The sequence below is a fragment of the Lonchura striata genome, chromosome 16 (genome assembly GCF_046129695.1).
Source record: "Lonchura striata isolate bLonStr1 chromosome 16, bLonStr1.mat, whole genome shotgun sequence".
Lineage (NCBI taxonomy): Eukaryota > Metazoa > Chordata > Aves > Passeriformes > Estrildidae > Lonchura > Lonchura striata.
In genome coordinates, this window is record NC_134618.1 from 9,812,650 (window position 1) to 9,821,908 (window position 9,259).

The window sequence follows — 9,259 nt, forward strand, 5'->3', positions numbered from 1 at the left end:
GACCATGTCTGATTTATCCCTGCCAGTTGTGTGGGAGGGTACACACACAGAGCAGGCACCCCTGTAATTATAATTTTCATCTGCCTAGCCCCAACTCCTGGGGAAATGGAAGCAGAAAATCTCCCTGTTGCTGCTGTGTGACCCCTGCCTACTGCCTGCAGTGACATTTACTCTTGTGCTCTCCCTCTCCGTGTAGGCTGTCTGCAAAAGCCTTTTCATTTTGGAACCTGTCAAGTAAATGGAAACACTGACAGGGAGAGTAATTTAAGCATCCAGAATCCAAACTAGCATTAAAACACTGGCACACACAGGAACACACACTGATATCCTGAGGAACTATAGCCAATCTGAAGAACAATAGGCAATTTTCCTCTGTCTCCTGCTCTTTTTATGGCTCATACTACCTGTCATAAGTAGCTGCTAAAGAGCCCATACCACAGCATGGCAGAGAGGAGGGGGAAACCCAAAGAGTACTACAAAACATTCTCCCTCAAATTCTCAAATTCTGCCCATCAAAGGGAATTTAATCTCCAGCTGTCTAACATTTTAAAAATATCAAGTAGAATTTTGAGAATAGACTGCAAAATGCTGAGTTTTGCCATTATGCTCACTACTGAGGGAAACAGTTTTGATGGGATGACCTTTGCATGGAGCTGTGTTCATACCAAAATGCATTCTGCAGACCATGAAAAAAAGCTGCTCCTTTTGACAGCTGAACTCAATACATAAGAACAATTTAAGAGAAGCTGCTTTACAAGCAGTGGGTGGCAGATGACAATTAGGTTTTTTCTTCTATTTTGGTACTGGGGGGGGTATGGGAAATTATCACCATTAGTCACAGTGTGCTGGATGCAAGGCAGGCTCTCTGTGTCTCCTTTCCCATGTTTTATTTTCCCTCATATCTGCACATATTGCCTTTATTCCTCCCTACACACACACACTCACTCTTCAGTCTGCTCTCAATTTTGTCTCCCTTGGCTTTAATTCAACCCTAAATATGTTACATATTTCAATATTTAAATATGCTAAATGCAAATCTGACCAGCTTCCTGAGCTGTTGGAAGCGTTTTGCTTTGGTCCTTGAAGATCAGGATAGAAAAGTTGAATCCAAGCAAGACAGGGATTAAAAGAGGAGGAGGGGAAAAAGAGAAGTGCAGCGAAGAGGGGGGGCACAGCAGAGATCCTCCAGCAGCACTCAGTTACAGGAACAGCAGGAGCTGGGACAGGGAATGGGGAGCTGGGACAGAGAGAAGTGATGGGGAGGTGATGGGAAGATTCAGCTGGGCTTTACTGGTGTTCCTGACCCCAGCTGGAGTCAGGAGCACCAGTAAACCCAGCTGGGGTCAGGAGCACCAGTTAAGCCCAGCTGAGTCTCCCCATCACTTCCCCTTCATTCCCAGTGACCCCACCAGCAAGAACCCTGCTCTGAGCTGCAGTCCTCTCCAGGAGAAGCTGTAGCACTCTCCTGTTGTGTTCCCTGTTTGTATCAGTACTGGGTGACTCCACTGTGTGCTGGACTGAATTTGGGGACACCTCCTGAGCACCAGACAATGTCCTGGGCTGAGTATGTGGCACCTTTTTGCTCAGAAAATGACTAATTTCAGCAGACTATCTGCAGTAAAGTGACTTTTGTCCTCAGCTTGGCACACAGCACATCAGAGTGACAGGGCAGAGGCCACGAGGGCTGCAGACCGAGTTCAGCTTGGGCCCGAGGGTGCTGTGGGAGACACACACAAAGACATTTATTGAGCACATTCCCATCAGGCAAGAGAGTACACAAAAGGGCAAGAAAAACTAATAAAAAAAATCCTATCAAAAAGTTATTTGGCCATAAATGAACATCAGGGTGGCAGCATCAGATATGATGGTTCTCAAATACTTTCCTTTCCCCTGAAGGTCAGGCAGCCCTTTAATAAAATTTGAGAATCACAGCTGTAAAGTCTGCTCCTGCCTCTGTTCTTTGCCTGCAGAGAGAATATATATGCATGAGTCTGTATTTCAGATAGCTGGGGCTAAGGATAACTCAAAAGATCTTCAAAAAAGGATAAAAACATCCTTTGTCATACAGCAGCTCCCAAACCATGATTTTGGTTGAAAATAGGCACAGTCATATGAAAAGCTACACAGAGCATACAAAAGGCAACAAACAAAAGTATGTGAATTCAGGACACGGCTGAATCATTTTAATATCAGCTGGAGCTTTGAAAATGTGATTAGCATATAGTTAGGAGACACTTCTCCTTTGCATCTAAAAATACCATGGCAGCCCTGGAAGAGAGCAGCCACCAGCAGAGCAGGAGTTGCATAAGCCTCCCTCAGCCATTGTCTGCAGGGAGCAAAAGGGCCCCAGGTGCTTCCTTGGTGTTGTGGAAATAGCAGCAAGTTAATTTAGCAGTTTGATTTTTATGACACTTAGCATAACAAACACATCAAGGTCAGCCTGAAAGAGTCAAAAGACATACATATTCACTGACATCCTTTGGCAAAAGGCTGTGCATCTCCTGTGGCGCTTAAAAAGGAATAACGAGCCCCGTTTTGTGGCTCTGATTTGCATAAGTCGTGTCCCACCAGGGACCGTGTGGAAGCCACGGGTGCTCCTGGGTCAGTCCAGCTGAAACCTTCCCCTGCATCGCTGAGCCTGGCTGGGGATGGCTGGCACAGCCCGAAACGTGGGATTTGCTGAGGAGGGCAGCTCAGGTGTCCTGCAAGGGCAGCGGAGCCCAGGCAGGAGCTACCATCACCCTTGTCCCTCACATGGCTTTGTCCTTCACGCTGGGAGCTGCAGGGAGGTGCCTGGGGGTGTCCTGGCACGAGGGAGCCCTGGGGTCCCGGTGCCCCTCGAGCCTGGCCCAGCCCTTTGCTCCCCCTGTGCCCTCCTGGCTGAGCCTGGCACGGCCCAGCCCCGCTGCCCCCACACCCCTGTGCCCCAGAGCATCCCGGGCAGTGCTCTGGGCAGCCAGCTGCTTCCACTTAAGGCAATTCTATGCTTTTCATTGTGTTTTTAATTTTCATTTCACTGACATTCACTCCCACGACTGTGTTTTCTGGCTTCTTCCAGTTTCTGTCCTTCAGTTTTACTGCTGGAGTCAGAGATGATTATCCCAAGAAAGAGATTTCAGCTGTGTTATATTGATGGTAAGTGCTGTTTTTCCTGCTCTGGCTGATTTTCCATGCAAGATGCTTTTGGTGCAGCTTGAAGTGTTGCAAATGGTTTGCCACGTCTCCGAGTTTCCCTTCCCCTGCTGTGGAAGGAGCCAGCATCCCTAAAGGAGGGGATTGCAGCCCCTGGCTGGCCCAGAGAGTCTCTGCTCAGCCCTGCAGAGGAGCACAGAAACCACAAATGCAGGCTGCCCTGGGGCACCATGGCCTCCCCAGGTGTCCTCAAGCACCTCTGTTTGTGTGTCCCAGGGCACAGGACAGCCAGGGGATCACAGCAGCCAGCGTGTTCCAGTGCTGCTGTACCAGCTGTGGCACCTCCATCCTTGACAGCACCTCCTCCAGCATGAAATGGAGATCCTCCACCCCACGGGGAAAATGCCCAGGCAGCAGGGAAGCAGTGCTGGAGCCCAGGACTAAAGGCACTGATGCCACCCACAGTCGGTATGAACTGGACCTGGCCAAGACGACCCTCCTAGACCATCATTTTCACCTCCCAGGGGGTTTCTTGAGGTGCCACCTGAATCTCTGAGCGAGCATCTTCCTCCTCCTTTCAGTCAGAGGTGCCCTCCCCACCTCTCCAGCAGCACCCTGAGGCAGCCTTGCCCACACTTCTTTCCCAGCAGCACTGCTGGGTGCTCAGGCTCCAGAGCAGCCGTCCTCAGCTGCTGCCTCAGCACCTCGCCCGTGCCTGGCACTGAAGTCCCTCCCTGCTCTGCCACAGCCCTGGCACGGAGGCTGGCAGTGCCAGGAGCTCCCTCACATCTGGCCCCCACAGCTGGAGAGCAGCCAGCCCTGCGAGGGAAGGCAGGGGCAGCAAAGCAGCCTTGTCACGGGCCAGCAGCAGCCACCAGAGGTGCAGCAAGGGATGAGCTGCTGCAGGCTGGGCAGACACTGGTGTGACTCCAGCCAAGCCAGCCTGTGGGACTCAGATGCAGTCAAAGGAAGAAACTGAGAGTTTCTAGCCAGGCAGAGGCCTGGGAAAGAGCTGGGAAAGAATGTAAATAATTCTGTATCTCTCTTGTTTTTCACATTGTTTATAGTTAAGTTCTATCACTGTGCGTCAAGCACTCTGCACCAATGCTGTGTGTTGTTTTCACTTCAGAACCCAATGGATTTGGTCTTTGCAGAGCTCTGTATAAAGAGCAGTATATTTTGAATAAACGGAGTTTTTACTCTCACAGCCTTCTGAATCAGTTCTCTTCATTCCTGTCCTGCCTCGACAGCGACACCAGCCCTGTCACCTCAGCCTGAGCCTCCCCTCCCTGCCAGCTCCTGAGCCCCTCGCTGGCATCAGCTGCTGCTCCTCTCCCAGCAGCACAGCCAGCAGGGCTGAGCCCTTCCACACCCCACAGCATCCCCCAGCCCCGGGAATCATCTGTGCCAGGGCAGTAAAACACAGCAAGCACTACTGAAAGGTGCTGCTGCCTCAGCATTTTTATTTTCAATCAAAGCAGCATTTTTTATTTTTTTTGTAATAGTTTTTCCCCTTCTGGCATTTTCATTAAAAGACCAACAGGAAAAAAAAATCCTCAACAATCCCAGAGTGGAAGTTATAAGCAGCCTCACACCTGGTAATGTGATATTTCAAGCTCTGGTCTGGCACTTTTATGGTATTTCTGAACCAAGCACTCAATCAAGTGAGCTTAAAACAGAAAGTTTGTTACTCCCAGGTTTTTCATCTTACATTTCAGCAATGGAAGAATACAGTACACTAAGACAGGGAAATACCTAGCAAATAAATACTTTACCACAGTATAATTATTCCCCTCAACAAAAAGGAAAGGGAAGGGAAGGGAAGGGAAGGGAAGGGAAGGGAAGGGAAGGGAAGGGAAGGGAAGGGAAGGGAAGGGAAGGGAAGGGAAGGGAAGGGAAGGGAAGGGAAGGGAAGGGAAGGGAAGGGAAGGGAAGGGAAGGGAAGGGAAGGGAAGGGAAGGGAAGGGAAGGTTTGCCCAAAGCACAGCCATGCCTGGGCCCCTCTCTCAGTGCCACAGCAGCTGACACCACCCAAACAGCAGTGCTAATTGCAGAGACAGCAGAATCATCTGCATTCTGCCCAAAACAACCCATTGTTATTTTTATGCACGCACACACAGACACAAGTAAAGAACTCTTCTCATTTCAAGCTGTGCTATTATGCTAACTACAGAGAAATAAATATGCCACACTGTAGCTAATAAGTGTCATTCACATCAGTATTTATTCCAAACATGTTTCCCCCATCACGTCTGTTCTGCCTGGAACTGCTCATCACTGAGGAGGAGACCTTTATTTCTAGTGATTTAAGCAGACAGGAGAGAGTTGGCAATTAAAGCACACTTTTGTACAGTTTAATTCTTTTTATTTCAGCTATCAGGGAGTGTTATGTGCTATCTCTGTATCTATTTCTGGAGCCACCACCTACCAGCACTGGTTTGTAATTCAGCAGTTTGCAAGATGGGTTCTCTGGCCTGGGCTTGTGGCTCTCAGCCCCACATCCTGCTCCACAGGACAGGGTCTCTCTCAGGAAAATGGATTCAGAATCATTTCTGTTCATGCTCAGATGCCTTCCTGCACTCCAGCATTTCTCTTTCAGCCCATGCCTGCTGGCTGCAGGTGGCTGCTGTCCCAGGAGCTGTCCCAGGAGCTGTCCCAGGAGCTGTCCCAGGAGCTGTCCCAGCCCTCCCACAGCCACACAGGGAGCTGCCAGCAGCCCAGCACAGATCCAGGCACCTCCGGCTCTTCCCTTCAGGGATTATTTCTTTGCTCATCAAAGGCTGGCAAGGACTGAATGTCATTCAAGAAAAGCATTTCAGAGCTAAAAATAGTCTCCTGATTTTTGCTTCCCTCCCAGAGCAAACACCTGCCTGCAGATGAATTCAGTGCTCCTATGCACACATCTCCTCTTCCCCCTGATGCAGCACACACTACACAAGGCTGCACATAAAACCCCAAGTCCTGCTGCCTGGGCTGGACTAGGATGCTAAACTGGAAATAGAACTGAGCCAGAAATCACCACCAGTCATGGAAAGCAAGCAAGGCTTTGGCTTCTGCCCAAGAGGGACAGATCCATGGGCCCATCCTGACCAGAACAAGGTCCCAGCACAAACACCACGAGGTGTGCAGTCAGCTCTGACATCCACACCTGCCCCAGGGAGGCAAAAATGGCTTCAGACTTGAGGGGTGCAGATGCTTAACTCAGGGGCTGATGTTGCTGCCCTAAGGAAGGAATCCCAAGGACTGAAGGAGGGCCAGAGCTAATTACCTGCCCACATGGACGTGGGGATCAGGTGTGGAGGATCCTGTTATGCAAGAATACAGCTGGGCATGTTACTGCAAGTGAGGAGACAAGCATCCATGTGAATTGCAGAGAAGTAGGGTGAAAAGGAAACAATAACCTTTTATTTCTCTCATTTTTTTTCTTTCTTATGGTTAAAGGCCTGATTTGTAAAGGTACTGAAAACCTAAAGTTGCCATTGATGTTCCTGGACTTTGCTTTTTAAACTGGCACAAACAGAACAGTGGGCCAAACACAAACTGAGCTCCATCCATGGAGCTAATGAGACTAAGACAGTGCCCAGGGGTGGGCTTCAGCTGCAGCTTTTCTTTAACCTTTTCCCCTACTCACAGATATAATCCTTGCCCCTTCCTGCTTACAGCCTGGTCCAGCTGCCAGCAGGGTTAACTTGCTTCAGTGGAAGACAACAAGAATGGTTGTGCCATGTTTCTTCCCCACAAATGAAGGGGCCAATCCCACTCTAAGCTAGCTGGGGAGGTGAAGGTAGAGGAGTGTTGAACATACACATTTCTATTCAGGATCACATACCAAGCATTTCAGTACTTTTGTCTTTTTCATATTTTCTTAGATTAAGGCAAGAGAGACATCTAGAGATGACAGGCAGGGGATTACAAGCTCCTGGAAAATTTGTAGCATGGTTTCTGGAAAATATGTAGCATGGTTCACAGAGTGGGAACAATAAATCAAGTGAATTAAATATGAAAAAAATCAACCCTTAGTCATAAATTCTAGAAGTCCAAGAAGAAATAGCAATGGATTACAGAGTAGCAGGAATGTTCTCCATTTCCATGGCCCTCACACAGAATTTTCCCATCTGTTAAAACAGCAGTGTGAAAGCTGGGGGAGAGGGGGGCACATACCCTGCTAGAGCTCCTTGTCCAAAGGCAGACAGTGCCACAGGAATGCATACACAACGATTAAGTGCAGCACCAGCAGATAAAAGCCTCAATAAAATGTAACTAAACTAGACTAGGAACTTGAACCCTACCCCAGCTCAAATGTACCAACAGCATCTCTGTTCCTAACTCCATCACATGCCTGATCAGATGGGCTGTCCTGAGAATCAGGAAAATTACAGCCATTTCTGCATTCATACAAGAGCAGCACCTGAGCAGAGAAAACATCAGGGACATGAACGAGAATGGAGGCCACCAGCCTCTGAAACCCCTTGACTTCACTAGAATAGTTCTCCAGACTAAACTGTGGTTAAATCCACCCAGGTATTTACTGAGAGATGGACACTTAGATTAACTGGCAGTAAGACATAGCCTTGTCTTACATCTAAATTAGCTAAATAGCATTAGACAAAAGGATGAGGAGGAAAAGGTGCATTTCCAGTCAAGCCACTGTCACACCCCAGGCTCCTTAGCCTGCTGCAGTCCTTTGAAGATCCACACTTATTCTCACCTCCAATAGTACCTTAAACTAGGCTCAAAGCATCAGACAGAGAAAACTATCATTGTGGACCAGGGCACGGAAATCAGGCTGCTCCTCTCAATCTCCAGCGATTGCAGGTGGGATGCTGCCCTCTGTTGACACCGTCTCACGCACCAGTAAATGGGGTTTGGATCCACAGCAGGCAGCTTGCTTGAGCATCCTTCATCCTCTTCTTAAGCCACGGCATCAGGAGCAATGGCAGCCCCAAACACTGCACCTGAGCCTGGGCTGTACCTCACAGGGGGACACCTTCAGATATTCTCAGTTCAGTCAGAGAGAAAAACAAAGATTTCTGCCAGGTTAAGCCTGGGGAAAAGTCCAGGACGAATGTAAACAATTTTTATCTCTTTCTGTTCATATTGTTTGTAGATAATGTTCTGCCACCATGTGCCATTCATAGGGCACCAATGGTTTGAAGGGTTTTCACTCTGAGAAATATCTCACCTTAGCTAGCCTGGTTATAAAAGAGGAACACTGCTTGTTAATAAAGTTCATTCTTTGCCTTCTGAAGATGGAGTCTCTTCATTCCCGTCCCTGCCTCAACAGCGACATCACCAACCTCCCCCAGCCACTTCCAATGTACTCCTTTTCATAACCAGATTCAGTTCTGACCCATTCTACCCCTGGGACTGGGCCATGATGCTGCCACATGGCTGTGAGCAGCAGAGAATCAGGCAGGGCTGCAGGATGGGGATGCAGGACGGGGATGGAGGCAGGGCAGCTCCAGCACAGGCTCTGAGTGAGCTCTGGGCTGCTGCAGGGCACCAGGCATGGAGAGAGGGCTCAGGGCTGGTGTGCAGGGCACAGAGGTGACACCATCACCCCCACATCAGTGTTAGACCACAGGAGACCCAGGACAGCACCAGGGCAGAGCTGCTCACTCAGGGGCTTCTTCGGGGGCACCCACCCTGAAGCTTTCCCCATGAAGGTCAGCTGCTCTGTCCCACAGGGGACTCGTCCATCACTGATGTCCCTCTGCCCCACAGGTACTAAACCCCTTCTCTGAACTAGCACCTGCCCCTGATCACCAGCTGCAATCCACACTTGCACCTTCCACTTTGTGCCATTTCCCCTCCCACCTCTATCAACCTTTTTCTTACCCAAAATGCTTTTACCTACAAACTGCTTGCCCAAGGCATACACATGCCCTCAGCCCACTAAACATCACTGAGGTTAAAAAAATACACCACTTTCAGATGTTAAACATATCTGGGAGTAAGAATTCCTGCAAACCCACTTAAAGCTGTTGTGTTGTCATGATCTCTCCTGTCAACTCCAGCAGCTGGAGTAAAGCTCTCACCAGTGAGGCCCAAGCTCAGAGATCATCTCATGAACCCAAATCAGCCACATCAGCTTCCACATGTGGTAAGCCTGGATGTAGTTACTTCT